Here is a 15,357-nt window from a genome sequence, read left to right as displayed (position 1 = left end):
GAAAACTGGTGGAAAAAAGCCTACAATGTTATATAATGATCATCTCCACACACATGACAAATTAGGCTATGTGCACACACAGTATTTTGGAGCTACTTTTGGTGAGTATTTTTTTTTAACCAAAAACAGGAGTGGAACTGACAAAAATAACTATAATGGAAATAGAAAGATCTGCATAATGGAAGGGGATCTTCATAATGGAAACTGAATAATACATTATCATGTAAGGTGAAAAAAAAAATAGCTGTTTTTTTCTTTTCTAACTCTCCAAAGGGGCCCAAACATTGTTTATGTACCCCAAAACACTATAATTCATCCCATAAACTCAATTCCTCATACAAATCCATCAAAGTAAAAATAAAATTATTACGATTCTTGGAATGTGGCAACACAGAGTATTTTATTGTGAATGAGTAGTAAAATGTGTTACTGGTTTTGGAAGGTGATGACAGAAAAGAAAATAGTAATTGTTTTAAGTCTTTTTATTGTGCAAAAGTAGAAAAAAAAATGAATAAAATAACATATTAGTGTAAGTATATTTCCCCCAAAGAATTTATTATGCTATGTTATTTATACCATACATTGAATATTATGTCAAAATAAAAAGATACCCACAGACTGTATTATAAAATAGAACTTTTTTTTCCACCCTCTCCACCCTCATAAAATAAAATAAATGTTACATAGCAAATTACAGTATATGCTATAAAAAAAAAAAAAAAACGATTGACCCGGCAAAAAACAAGCCCTCATATGACTATGCTGACAAAAAAAAGAAGGTTAAAGTAAAAGAACATTTAATCTTCAAAGCTCAAAAAGGCTGGTCACTTAGGGGTTAACAGATTAACTACTTGTGAGACATCCAGAGATCCAACCTGCACTGTGTGCTGTAGGGCTGGGGATCTGGCTTTTATAACAGCTTTTGCCTTCTTGATCTCTATTAGAGATGAGCGAATCACTTGTCTAAACAAAGCAATTCGTTTGAAGCATTTCGTTGGCAAGTGGCTTATCAGCCGGCTGCCTTTCCTGCTTGCCGCTCCTTCATGGGTGCTGGGAAAAGCTGGATCCAGTCCTGGGAAACTTCTCAACTTTTCCCGGCACCCGGGGTGAAGCAGCAAGAAGTGGGGCGGCAGGGAACAGAGTCGAAAGGGAGATGGCTGATAAGTCGCTTGCCAATCAAACAAAGCAATTCAGTCATCTCTAATCTCTATATAAACTGGCCCAGATTTACTAATGCGTCTCCACCAGAATTGTAGCTAAGAAAATTGGCGCACAGGACTTCTCTCCACACTTATTAACTGAACAATTACTGCTTGGTTTCCCCACAGATTACTGGGTGAGCAGCTTATCGTCTAGGGTTGTCCAAAGAGAAGAAACCCTTCAAAAACTGTAATAAAAGGGGTACTTCCATTTTAAAATCTCAAGCCCAGTACTTATCAGCTGATGTATGTCCTGCAGGAAGTGGTGTATTCTTTCCTGTCAGGAAAGCAGGAGAGGTTTTTACTGCTCTCTTTCCTGTCAAGGACAGAGCTGGCAGCAAAGAACATTTTGTCAAACCGGAAAGAATAATACCACTTCCAGCATGACATACAGCGGCTTATAAGCACTGGAAGAATGGAGGGGTTTTTTTTTAATAGAAGTAAATTACAAATGACAAAAGTTTTTTTTATAAAATGAAAAAAAAAATCACTAAATAATAGATGCAAAAAATTAGCTTAGCAATCTAATAAAAACAAAAAAATAAATAAACTAAACTAACAGTAAAGCTAATGCTCTTGTTAAAAGGGTTGGCTAGGGATGAAATTAATACGATTCGGGGTTTTTTTAGAAAAAAAATATAAAATAATGCATACTCATGCTGCTGCAGTTCTGTTGGCTCCCGACACTCTGATTCATTCAGTGATACACCAATCTGGGAGGGAGTGCCCACTCAGCTACTCACTGACCAACCTGGGCAGCCAGTTCCTGCAGGGTCAGCATATGACTGGAAGAAGTGGAGAGGACCAGGCACTGAAATGTCAGAGGCGGGGTATCAGGGCAGGTGAGTATGCCTCATTTTTTTTATTATTATTTCTGCATTACTCAGGTTCCCTCTATCTTTTCAAGAAAAATTCCCACTTATGTGGTCTGTTTGACAGACAGAATTATGATCTGTACTGTGCGTGGATAAAACCAAACTGAGAGTGGCTGCTTTGTACAAGACAAAAAGAAAAAACACAAAACCTTACTTCAAGCCGATAACAAAGCATGGACAGAAGCCAACAAAGTTATATTACAAAGAAGAAACAGGTTATGAAGTAACAAAAAATGAGCATAAAAGTATACAAGAAGTAAAAAAAAATAAAAGAACAATGAAGTAAAAATTTATTAGAATAAAACAAAGGTAAAAAGTAAACAAAAAAAAAAGGCTCCTGGCTGTAATGTAAATGTCAGCTCCTCCCAGCATGCACTGCGCGTCTCCCCCACACACGGGCTATGGATACAGGTATGAGCCCATATTCTATAGGTGTAGGCCCCGCACATCACTGCTTCTATTGTGACGGCAGGGTCCCCGGACCTCTCATCAGTCCCCTACTGCTCCGGGCGGCCTCCACACCCGCACATACCTGCCTGTCTGCAGCCAGGACGCGCTCCCGGTCTCCACTACCACCTCCCCTCCTCTCCCCGCCACCCGGGAGCGGAGAAGATCCCGAAAGACGCGGAGGAGAGCAGTGCGCACGCGCGAGGGACCACACAAGGAGCGCACTGCGCACTGCTCACAGTTCGGATGGTTACCTGGGCAACCAGGATGCTTGATATGACGTCCTGGAAAAGTATCAGGCGGCCATGATTGACCAGGGAACAAGAGTAGCTGTTTAGTGTAGGATGCAGGGGGCTGTCTACAGTCTGTGGGTCACAAGGATTCTGATTAAAAGGAACTGGAAGAGTAATCAATATATCTACTGACTGGGGAGAAAGCAAAAATCTGAGCAAAGTATTAACATAGGAGGCACTGACAGAGATCAGACCTTCATTGATCGGACATTTATGGCCTAAACTAGGTATATACCTTGTGCAAACAAAGACGCCTCAAGCTTCTCCATTAGGGTCTTTTATAGATGGCAGCATAGACCCATCAATAAACCAACACAATAGTAGTGAGATGTCATTAGTTTGTAAATTTAGGGTGCGTTCACACATACAGGATCTGCAGCAGATTTGATGGCGCAGATTTGAAGCTGCAGATTCAAAGCAAATCAATTCTGGGCCAACAAATCTGCTGTGGATCTGCTGCGGATCCTGTATGTGTGAACGGACCCTTAGGGGTCCATGTGCTGAGACCCCCACTGTTTACTAGAATAAAGGGGCAGAAGCGCCTGGTTGTAACCCTTTATATCGCTCTTCACAGTTAAAGCAAGTGGCATACTCTTATAATAAACTTCTATGGTCCAAGGCTAAGGAAGCACATGCACAGCACATGCAGCCGCAGTTTTTTGCCCCCTCATTCTGGTGATGGGTGGAGGTCCCCCACTACAGACTTGTAAAATGTCAGATATTTGTTTAAATAATAAGGACAATTTCAGGATTTCTAAATGTTCACTGTTTTGACATACACTAATGGTGTCTCTCCCTTAGCGTCACTCTGTAGCCCAGATTCATCAGTCTGATCCATAAAGGCAGACCACGCGACTACCATGGGCCTGTGCACTAAGAGGGCCTGCAGGCCCCTGGCCCTTTAACTGTGATTAACGCTCACAGTTAAATGCTGTGTCGCTTTGATGGACAAAGCAAGAAGCTACTGGCTCCCTGCCCTGCCAGTCTCTTATGTGGTCAGAGGTAGTATTGCACTTCCATCCACAAGAGCACAGCCCCCCCCCCCCCCCCCCATACTCACCTCTCCCGGAGCAATCCCCTGGCATTTGTTCTCCCATAATTGATGTCACTCATGTGTTGTTGAGCTGACAGAAAGAAGGAACACCGGGGGACTGCACTGGGCCAGGTGAGTGTGTGTTGGGACGTACAGTTTTGTGCTATGGGGCAACCAATCTCAGCTCTGCTCTCATTTTACCAGAGCTTATTAACACATGGCACCTGAGCTGTGATTGTTTCTATGAGTGTTTGCTTGTTCTTTATCTGATTAAAGTTATCCCTTTAGCCCCTTTCTCAGGAATATCTATTTCTTCACAGTAATATCTATATGTCATATAGCTGCTCTTTTTACATTACCCGCCATCCTTTAGACTCTGCTGCTTACGTGACCAGAAGTGACAAGACAGTATGAAAATCTCTATAGACGGCACAAGCTTCCACCTTCCATCCCTTGGACACAACACATAATCTTACACATCCCAATGTGTATTATTTTTTTCCCTTCAATGCTATACTGGAAATGATGGACCAATCTAAAACCTTATTCTTAATCCTTCGTAAACCATCTTCCTAATGTTAAACTTCGTCCTCTGTTACTGTGTTATTCATTATTCAAAATCCAATTATTATCAAGTCTCCTATAGGGCAAATTGCTATATACATTATTTGCTATATAGCAACCATTATACTCTATCCAGCATCTTAAGTGCTCCTTTATAGTGACTGTACTACCAGGCCCAGGCTGAAGCACTGGAGGCGGGCCGACCCACCCTTAGTGGGAGGAAACCCTAGCCCCTCTATGATAGGGTTCCATTGATTCTAATGGAGTCAAGTTATGGAGGGGCTGGGGTTTCTTCCCACTGGGGGTGGGTCGGCCTGCCTCCAGTGCTTCAGCCTGGGCCTGGTGGTACAGTCACTTTAAGCTTTTCAGCTATAACAAATGAATCTGCTAAAATTCAAGTAATAATAATACATGTGTGTGCAATAATGGCTGTTCAATAGAACTCAAATGCATTTCTTTTTACAATTTTCTTAAAGCGTAACTGTCATGTTTTTTTTTATTGCAGAAATCAGTAGTATAAGCGATTTTAAGAAACTCTGTAATAGGTTTCATCAGCCAAAAAAGCCTCCTTCTGTACTCAATAAGCAATCTCCCAGCCTCCCCCCCTGACTTCTTATCTGTGCATTATCAGGCAAACACGTCTTCATTACAGAGAAGCCAGTGAAGACGGGCTCTGCTCTCCCTTGTAAGCCTATGAAGGGGGGAGGGGCCGAGGGAGATGAGGGAGCAGGAAAAGGTGACATGAAGGTCAGCTGTTTGTAGACTCTCTGGGCACCTAAAACGCTAAATTCAGGTGTCAGAAAGGTCAGTGCTTATCTATGAACTTACTGAGAGAAGATTGCAGGGTGTTGTGCTGTGCAGAAATCCTCCGTGCTCAGTCACTCCTAACAGCCCCTCCCCTCTCCATAGACACATAATGGAGACAGAAATCCTGCTTCATTTGATGTGAGGGGGGAGGCTGGGAGATTGCTTTTTCAGTACAGAAGGAAACTCTTTTAATACATAAAACCTATTACAGAGTTTCTTAGAATCGCTTGTACTGTTGATATTTAATGTTTTCAGAAAAATGGCCCTGAAATGACAGTAACGCTTTAAGCATAAAATGCCATTGTAAAGGCAAGTTTTTGCCCAAAATTTTTTAGACCTAAAGCGAATGTACCATCATGACTATGGAAATTGACTATTTTTTTTTAGTACCATATCATTTAGTACCATATCATCACCATTGTGGGGATCCCAGTGGACAATTCTTTTCAGTACCTTATTGTCGACATTGCAGAGATCCAAGTGGTGCGGTCCTTTTTTCAAAACCCCACCCGTCTCCCCCGCGCATTTACCTCCATTAGAATCAAGCAGGGCTGCATCACTGGAGGGGGGGATATCGCCACACTCAGGGCCCCAGGCCTGCTTCCAGTGCTTAGGGCCAGGAAGATGCACAACAATAAAACGGCGCAAGGCGCGGAAATCAGGCGGTGTTTTGACTAAAGGACCTAACCATGGGGATGTTTGTGGCACCGCTAAATAATTCACAATCACTTTAGCTATTTGCAAAACTGATACAAATACAATGTTTTAAAACTCAGCTGTGTGAGCAATAAACAAGTGAGAGAGGACAGCTGACTTCTCACTTCTGACAAGTCAGAGATCAAACATCACTTCATTTTGTTACCTAAAAAATGCAAACTAGGTGCTGCCTAGCAACTGAAGTGAAGCCTTGATGCAGTAGTAAGTGTAGGGGAAAAAGCACTTTATAAGCATTTCCCGTAATCAGTGTATATTGGTGATTTGTATAATTTTTGGGGGGCAATACAATACTGTAATAAAAAAAATTTAAAGGCTCAGACTTCTCCTTTAACTGCTGACATTTCGGAGATAAGATATCACACATAATTTTATCAGAAGTCAGGTATAAGTAGTCAGTTGTCAGAAGTCAGTAGTTAGAAGTCAGTTGTCAAAAGTCAGTAGTCAGACTTCTAACTACTGAAGTCAGTTGTCAGAAGTCAGTAATCAGTTGTCAAAAGTCAGACGTCAGTAGTCAAAAGTCAATTATCAGAAGTCAGGTATCAAAAGTTAGTTGTCAATATTCAGGTATCAGAGTGAGGTGTCGCATGTGTAAAAATTATTATTTGAATCAATGATGACTATGTCCTAATATTGACACTGTACCTCATTGTGTGCGATCCTTTATAAATCATTGGTTTCTTATCAATTACATTTTTAAATAGGGGTCAATCTCTAAAAATCTTTAAGAATTCTTTTTATAGGTTTTTCAAGTGTTTAAATGTAAAGTAATTTTGTTGCACTGGGGGCGGCACCAATACACCCCGGCTGGCCTTCTAAGCAATATCAGCAGAGGGGGCCAGCCAGGGGACGGTGCAGTCAGAAGCATGTAGTCCCATCCCCAGTGCAACAAATTGAATTATTAGCATGGAGATTATAGTCCTAATATCACGGAAACTGCATCGAAATTGAGAGTAGGAAACTTACCTTCATCCTCAGCACCCCATGCTCTATAGGGACATATCAGCAGGTTAGAAACTTAACCTGTCATTAACAAAACAGGGTGTGTATTTTCCTGAGCGGTTGCGGCCTAAACACCCGACCCAACTGATCAAAACTTTTGATACTGTAGGTCTCTTTAAAATGTCAAAATGTTTTTTTTTAATGACAGTGTCCATTTAAGGTCAAGCAGTCATACAAAAGGATTAACAACAATGTATACTAGGTGTACATATAAGTGGCAAGTCACATGTTAAAAACGTGTAAACATTAAGGGGTGCTTGCCCCACAATGCTTAAATTTACCAATTGGTTAAAATTTAACTTTTAATGATATACAGTATACAAAAATGACAAAATACAGACAAACAACCCAACCCGTGAAATGTGAATTAAAAGGCTGATCACCATCTATATATGTAGAGAGAATATAATTCGAGCTATCTGCTCGTATCAATTACCAATATAATAATCAGTTCCAATGGTCATGTTAATCCCCCATTGGTTTTACAATCAATATCGATTTACTTACAGGGAGGGTTAACCTCAAGATGCTCAAACCTGTGTAAGGGGCTGAATAGAACAATAGACTAAAGCTAAGGATGAAGGCAACGGGATGTAGGGTGGCTATACGGCCTTGCCCCTGGAGCGATTTTGACAATACGCTCCTCTAAAGAACCCCCTGGGTTATTTAATCCTGCCTATCCTAGCATAATAGATGAAGATCAGTATTAAAAGGTGCCTGTTTACCTAACATGTTTAGTCAATCTGACTTAAAGTAGAAGTCTGGTGAAAATTTTTGTCAGTCAGTTGCACTTCTGGTTTTGGTAACAATACTGACCAAATACTACAGGTGAACCAAGTTTTAATGTATGGACTTCTCCTTGGCTGCCTAGTTAAAGGAGAAGTCTGGAGAATTTTTTTTAAATAAAGGATTGTATTGTACCTCAAAAGTTACACAAATCACCAATATACAATTATTACTGTAAATGCTTATAGAGTGCTTTTTTTCCCTGCACTTACTAATGCATCAAGGCTTCACTTCCTGGATGACATGGTGATGTCACGACCCGACTCCCAGAGCTGTGCAGGCTGTGGCTGCTGGAGAGGATGATGGCAGAGGGACACTGAGGGACACAGGGCACTGGAGGGACACAGAGGGACACAGGGCACTGGAGGGACACTGATCATCCCTCTGCCATCATCCTCTCCAGCAGCCACAGCCTGCACAGCTCTGGGAGTCGGGTCGTGACATCACCATGTCATCCAGGAAGTGAAGCCTTGATGCATTAGTAAGTGCAGGGAAAAAAAGCACTCTATAAGCATTTACAGTAATAATTGTATATTGGTGATTTGTGTAACTTTTGAGGTACAATACAATCCTTTATTTAAAAAAAATTCTCCAGACTTCTCCTTTAACTAGGCAGCCAAGGAGAAGTCCATACATTAAAACTTGGTTCACCTGTAGTATTTGGTCAGTATTGTTACCAAAACCAGAAGTGCAACTGACTGACAAAAATTTTCACCAGACTTCTACTTTAAGTCAGATTGACTAAACATGTTAGGTAAACAGGCACCTTTTAATACTGATCTTCATCTATTATGCTAGGATAGGCAGGATTAAATAACCCAGGGGGTTCTTTAGAGGAGCGTATTGTCAAAATCGCTCCAGGGGCAAGGCCGTATAGCCACCCTACATCCCGTTGCCTTCATCCTTAGCTTTAGTCTATTGTTCTATTCAGCCCCTTACACAGGTTTGAGCATCTTGAGGTTAACCCTCCCTGTAAGTAAATCGATATTGATTGTAAAACCAATGGGGGATTAACATGACCATTGGAACTGATTATTATATTGGTAATTGATACGAGCAGATAGCTCGAATTATATTCTCTCTACATATATAGATGGTGATCAGCCTTTTAATTCACATTTCACGGGTTGGGTTGTTTGTCTGTATTTTGTCATTTTTGTATACTGTATATCATTAAAAGTTAAATTTTAACCAATTGGTAAATTTAAGCATTGTGGGGCAAGCACCCCTTAATGTTTACACGTTTTTAACATGTGACTTGCCACTTATATGTACACCTAGTATACATTGTTGTTAATCCTTTTGTATGACTGCTTGACCTTAAATGGACACTGTCATTAAAAAAAAACATTTTGACATTTTAAAGAGACCTACAGTATCAAAAGTTTTGATCAGTTGGGTCGGGTGTTTACTGTAAATGCTTATAGAGTGCTTTTTTTCCCTGCACTTACTAATGCATCAAGGCTTCACTTCCTGGATGACATGGTGATGTCACGACCCGACTCCCAGAGCTGTGCAGGCTGTGGCTGCTGGAGAGGATGATGGCAGAGGGATGATCAGTGTCCCTCCAGTGCCCTGTGTCCCTCTGTGTCCCTCCAGTGCCCTGTGTCCCTCAGTGTCCCTCTGCCATCATCCTCTCCAGCAGCCACAGCCCACACAGCTCTGGGCAGTGGCGTAGCCATAGGGGTCGCAGGGGTCACCATGGCGACCGGGCCCCTACGCAAGGAGGGCCCGCACGACCCGCCTTGCCACTTGTCTCTTTAAGCATCCCGAGAAGATGCGTCCGCGCAGCTTCTCAGGATGCACAGATCGCTTTCAGGTTCCGCCCGCACAGTGAGCAGGCGGAACATTAAAGCGAGCAGAATGCAAGAGCAGGACCTGTCAGCGTCCTGCTCCTGCATTCCCTCCCATAGGCTGCCGGAACTTCATACCAGCAGCCTATGGGACGCCGGGACGTAACCTCTCCGGCAGGCGTGATGATGTGACGTCATTACGCCTGCCGGAGGTCCCGTCCCTGCGGCTTGCAAGATGGAGCCAGAAGAGGAGGAGAGCTGCTGCCTGCAGCTGCACAGCGCCGATTAGGTGAGTAGGATGTTTGTTTTTTTAGGGGCACCTCTGGGGGCATTATTAGTTCAAAGGGGGCACCTCTGGGGGCATTATTAGTGCATGGGGCACCTCTGGGGGCATTATTAGATTGTGGGGGCACTTCTGGGGGCATTATTAGTGCATGGGGCACCTCTGGGGGCATTATTAGATTGTGGGGGCACCTCTGGGGGCATTATTAGCTCATGGGGGCACATTTGGGGGCATTATTAGTTCATGGGGGCACCTCTGGGGGCATTATTAGTTCATGGGGGCAGCTCTGGGAGCATTATTAGTTCATGGGGGCACCTCTGGGGCATTATTAGCTCATGGGGGCACCTCTGGGGGCATTATTAGTTCATAGGGGGCACCTCTGGGGGCATTATTAGTCCATGGGGGCACCTCTGGGGGCATTATTAGTTCATGGGGGCACAGCAGGGGTCATTATTAGTTCATGGGGGGCACCTCTGGGGGCATTATAAGTTCATGGGGGCACCTCTGGGGGCATTATTAGTTCATAAGGGAACCTCTGGGGGCATTATTAGTTCATGGGGGCACCTCTGGGGGCATTATTAGCTCATGGGGGCACCTCTGGGGGCATTATTAGTTCATGGGGGCACCTCTGGAGGCATTATTAGCTCATGGGGCACCTCTGGGGGCTTTATTAGTTCATGGGGGAACCTCTGGGGGCATTATTAGTTCATAGGGGGCACCTCTGGGGGCATTATTAGTTCATGGGGGCACAGCAGGGGGCATTATTAGTTCATGGGGAGCACCTCTGGGGGCATTATAAGTTCATGGGGGCACTTCTGGGGGCATTATTAGTTTATAAGGGAACCTCTGGGGGCATTATTAGTTCATGGGGGCACATCTGGGGGCATTATTAGTTCATGGGGGAACCTCTGGGGGCATTATTAGTTCATGGGGGCACCTCTGGGGGCATTATTGGCTCATGGGGGAACCTCTGGGGTCATTATTAGCTCATGGGGGCACCTCTGGGGGAATTATTAGTTCATGGGGGCACCTCTGGGGCATTATTAGCTCATGGGGGCACCTCTGGGGGCATTATTAGTTCATGGGGGCACCTCTGGGGGCATTATTAGTTCATGGGGGCACCTCTGGGGCATTATTAGTTTATGGGGGCACAGCAGGGGGCATTATTAGCTCATGGGGGCCACCTCTGGGGGCATTATTAGCTCATGGGGGCACCTCTGGGGGCATTATTAGCTCATGGGCAGGGCCGCTTCTGCCATGAGGCGGAATGAGTATTCCGCCTCAGGCGGCACATTCTGGGGTCCCTTTAGGGGCGGCAACTTCTGCCCTGTCATTTGACTCCCGCCGCCCGCTCAGGTGTCCCCCTTTCCGCATCCCTAGAAGCTTCGGCTCTGCAGCTTCTAGGGATGCACTGCCGCCAGACTCGGGGCCCTCGGTGACAGGAGAAGACGCCCCCACTCACACTGTAATCCTCTCTCCTGTACTGTACGGCATCCGCTGGGTGATAGGCCCCTCCCCCAGGCCAGGTCACAATGCTGTACAACAGAGAGCGTGTATGGCGCTGTGACCTGGCCTGGGGAAGGGGCCTGTGTGGCGTCTTCTCCTGTCACCGAGGGAAAGGAGAAGCGGTGGATGGTGAGGAGGGGAGCAGGTGGGGGCCCTCAGGTTTTGCCGGGACTGTCCTGATTCTGACGAGACAGCCCCGGCAAAACCATGTCCCGGGAAGCCCCGCCCCCTGCCGCGGGAAGCCCCGCCCCCTGCCGAGCGCGAGTGATGTCACCCATGCAGAGCGGGAGAGGAGTCCCTGGAAGACTAGAGGGTCCATACTGGTGAGGTGAGTATGGCTTTTTTTGTTTTAAATACAGATGAAGGGGCTAGTGGTATGATGATGAAGGCACAGGAGGAGGATGAAGGGAGAAGTAGTATGATGATGAAAGGGCAGAAGGATGAGAGGGGTAGTAGTATGATGATGAAAGGGCAGAAGGATGAGAGGGGTAGTAGTATGATGATGAAAGGGCAGAAGGATGAGAGGGGTAGTAGTATGATGATGGAAGGGCAGGAGGATGAGAGGGGTAGTTGTAGTATGATGATGGAAGGGCAGGAGGATGAGAGGGGTAGTTGTAGTATGATGATGGAAGGGCAGGAGGATGAGAGGGGTAGTTGTAGTATGATGATGGAAGGGCAGGAGGATGAGAGGGGTAGTTGTAGTATGATGATGGAGGGACAGGAGGATGAGAGGGGTTATACTATGATGATGAAAGGGCAGAAGGATGAGAGGGGTAGTTGTAGTATGAGGGATGGAGGGACAGGAGGATGAGAGGGGTTATACTATGATGATGGAAGGGCAGGAGGATGAGAGGGGTAGTTGTAGTATGATGATGGAAGGGCAGGAGGATGAGAGGGGTAGTACTATGAGGATGGAGGAGGAAGGAGGATGAGAGGGGTAGTACTATGATGATGGAAGGCAGGAGGATGAGAGGGGTTGTAGTATGATGATGGAAGGGCAGGAGGATGAGAGGGGTTATACTATGATGATGGAAGGGCAGGAGGATGAGAGGGGTTATACTATGATGATTGAAGGGCAGGAGGATGAGGGGGGTTATACTATGATGATGGAAGGCAGGAGGATGAGAGGGGTTGTAGTATGATGATGGAAGGGCAGGAGGATGAGAGTGGTAGTACTATAATGATGGAAGGGCAGGAGGATGAGCGGGGTTATACTATGATGATGGAAGGGTAGGAGGATGAGGGGGGTTATACTATGATGATGGAAGGGCAGGAGGATGAGGGGGGTTATACTATGATGATGGAAGGGCAGGAGGATGAGGGGGGTTATACTATGATGATGGAAGGGTAGGAGGATGAGGGGGGTTATACTATGATGATGGAAGGGCAGGAGGATGAGGGGAGTTATACTATGATGATGGAAGGGCAGGAGGATGAGAGGGGTTATACTATGATGATGGAAGGGCAGGAGGATGAGGGGGGTTATACTATGATGATGGAAGGGCAGGAGGATGAGGGGGGTTATACTATGATGATGGAAGGGCAGGAGGATGAGAGGGGTAGTACTATGATGATGGAAGGGCAGGAGGATGATAAAGTGGGTCGTAGTATGATGATGGAGGGTCTGGAGGATAAAGGTGGGGGTAGTAGTATGATGATAGGGCAGGAGGATGAAGGGGGGAGTAGTATAATGATGGAGGATGAAGGGGGGAGTAGTATGATGATATGGGTAAGGTGGTCTCTGAGGCTAACAGTATTATTGAGGGTCTGAAGCTGGCAGTATTAGGCAGTCTGAGACCTATACTATTTGGTGGTCTCTAACTCTTGGCTCCCCATATGTCACCACCATTAAGACTGGCACTTATACATGCTCCTCTGCAGCCGCCGCTGCAGTATCATGTTACTTCTTTGAGCAGAGAGCGGCGGCTGCGGAGGAGCGCGCGCTCTCCCATAGACGGGCTATGGGACAGTGAGACAGGCGGGATCCTGCGGCGGAGAGTTCCACCGCGGAATTCCACCTGTTTTACTCTGTGTGAACATACCCTTAGTGTATGCACTTCTGTTATATATAGTTCTGTATGCACTGTTGGTATGTAGTTATATATGCAATGTTCACTGCTGGTATATAGTTGTGTTTGCGGGGGAAGGGGCGCAGTTTAAATTTTCGCCTCAGGCAGCATAGAACCTAGAATCGGCCCTGCTCATGGGGGCACCTCTGGGGGCATTATTAGCTCATGGGGGCACAGCAGGGGATCCTACATACAGGGGCATTCCACATTCTTACTTGCTTTACTGCACATAGCACCAAACAGCGCAGTTACTTTGAGAGCCTACAGGAGGAAGAAAGGGAAGGAAGTAGCTAGAAATGTGTGGAGCCTAAATTGTTTGTCTTGCAGGTTCTGAAGAGATGAAACGTATCTGGAAGGAATCATCATGGAGGACTGGACTGGATGGAGAGGAAAAGGGAAAGTGACGCCTCAGGTCAAAGAAGATGTCACCTGTGAGTCACTGTATGACGGTTTTCTTATTTTGTAGAATATTATTTAGTAGGGGTGTCCCGAGCTAATTTTTTTTTCCAAGGGGTGCCCCAAGGTGGAAAAGGTTGGGAAGCACTGCACTAATCTGTCCCGCTGCGCCCGCTGGCACATGCTATCATCTAAACGGGCCTCTTACCTAATCAAATGACAGCAAGTACCAGCGCCCCTCCTCCAGACATCTGCGTTGGCGGCCCAAGCTGACTACTACATTATCTGTACTCAGAGGGATATCACTGTGTTATCTGTGGTGTTACATAGGACTGCAGGTGACATCAGGTGAATTATCCAGATTGCAGAAGTTCAAACTTCATTGTGCCCTGCTGACAGTTCATTCAGGTTGCAGCACTACAACCCCCATCGTTTCCAACTGGCAGTTCATGATGAGAGTTGTAGTTTTTCACCTGGAGAGTCAAAGATTGGAATACAATGATTAGACAATGACACAGTACAGTCCATTAATTATAGGGGGCAGTAGTGCAGTACATGAGGTGGAGGCAGTGGCAGTTCATTAGAACATGGTGGCACATTAGAGTAATTGGATATAAGGTTAGATATGACTTTGCCTGATCGGGTGAGATGGGGGGGCCCCAAGCTAAAATTTTGCACCAGGGCCCATCAGCCTTTAGCTACGCCCCTGGCTCTGGGAGTTGGGTTGTGACATCACCATTTTATCCAGGAAGTGACATCACCATGTTATCCAGGAAGTGAAGCATTGATGCAGTAGTAAGTGCAGGGAGCACTTTATAAGCATTTCCCGTAATAAGTGTATATTGCTGATTAGTATAACTTTTGGGGGGCAATACAATACTTTCATAAAAATTTTTCGCTGGACTTCTCCTTTAACTTTATCAAAGATTTAGGCTCCCTGTAGCCACAGAAACCTACCAGGCATCGTCAACACATGGGACATTTCCATGGCAACCTGAAATTCTGTGGTCAGTTGTTCCTATACATGGAAGTATCAAAGATTGTACTGTGACAGGTGCACTTTACATCAGAGATTGGGAACCAGTACCCTTTAGCTGTCACAAAACTACAATTCCCATCATGCATCTTGCTAGGAAGTGAGTGCCAGTCATTTAAAACACAGACTAGCCCAATCTGCATCAAAATGAGGTTTAAAATATCACAATACCCTGCAGAATTTTGGAGCTAAACCCCTGCATGTGCTCCGTCCACCACAGTTCAATCCCCATCACGTTTCAATGTATCCAAGTTTTGTATCTGTGATACAATGTATGAGAACACCACAGCAAACCATCATCAGTGTTCAATGATAATATGCTGCAATTTATTGGCTGTAACGAATCAATAAGATCCTGAAAAACATAATAACATTATAAGCTACAATAAAGACGCATGTACTACTGCTCTCCAGTAGCTGTAGACTCAAAAACTACAACTCCCAGAGTGCTGCTGATGCCTCATCACGTGACTTCAGTGTGCAAATACGATACCGCCGCTCCAAGAGGAAAGAGGTTTGGAACGCAAAACCAGGAAGTATCAGTGGCACGCAAG

At 45.0% G+C, this 15,357-nt stretch overlaps 1 protein-coding gene across 2 annotated transcripts in view; it reads right to left on the bottom strand.

Moving 5' to 3' along the window:
• Window positions 1-2,751, bottom strand: part of LOC138799561 (zinc finger protein 585A-like) — a 38,143-nt gene extending 35,392 nt beyond the window's left edge. For both annotated transcript variants that reach the window (XM_069980909.1, XM_069980913.1), the window contains exon 1: window positions 2,607-2,751. The gene's annotated coding sequence lies outside the window, so the exon portion shown is untranslated. The remainder of the gene's footprint in view (window positions 1-2,606) is intronic.
• Between the last annotated feature and the right edge of the window lie 12,606 nt (window positions 2,752-15,357).

Source organism: Dendropsophus ebraccatus, chromosome 8 (genome assembly GCF_027789765.1).
Source record: "Dendropsophus ebraccatus isolate aDenEbr1 chromosome 8, aDenEbr1.pat, whole genome shotgun sequence".
Taxonomy (NCBI): domain Eukaryota; kingdom Metazoa; phylum Chordata; class Amphibia; order Anura; family Hylidae; genus Dendropsophus; species Dendropsophus ebraccatus.
This window is presented reverse-complemented; position numbering and strand designations above follow the sequence as displayed.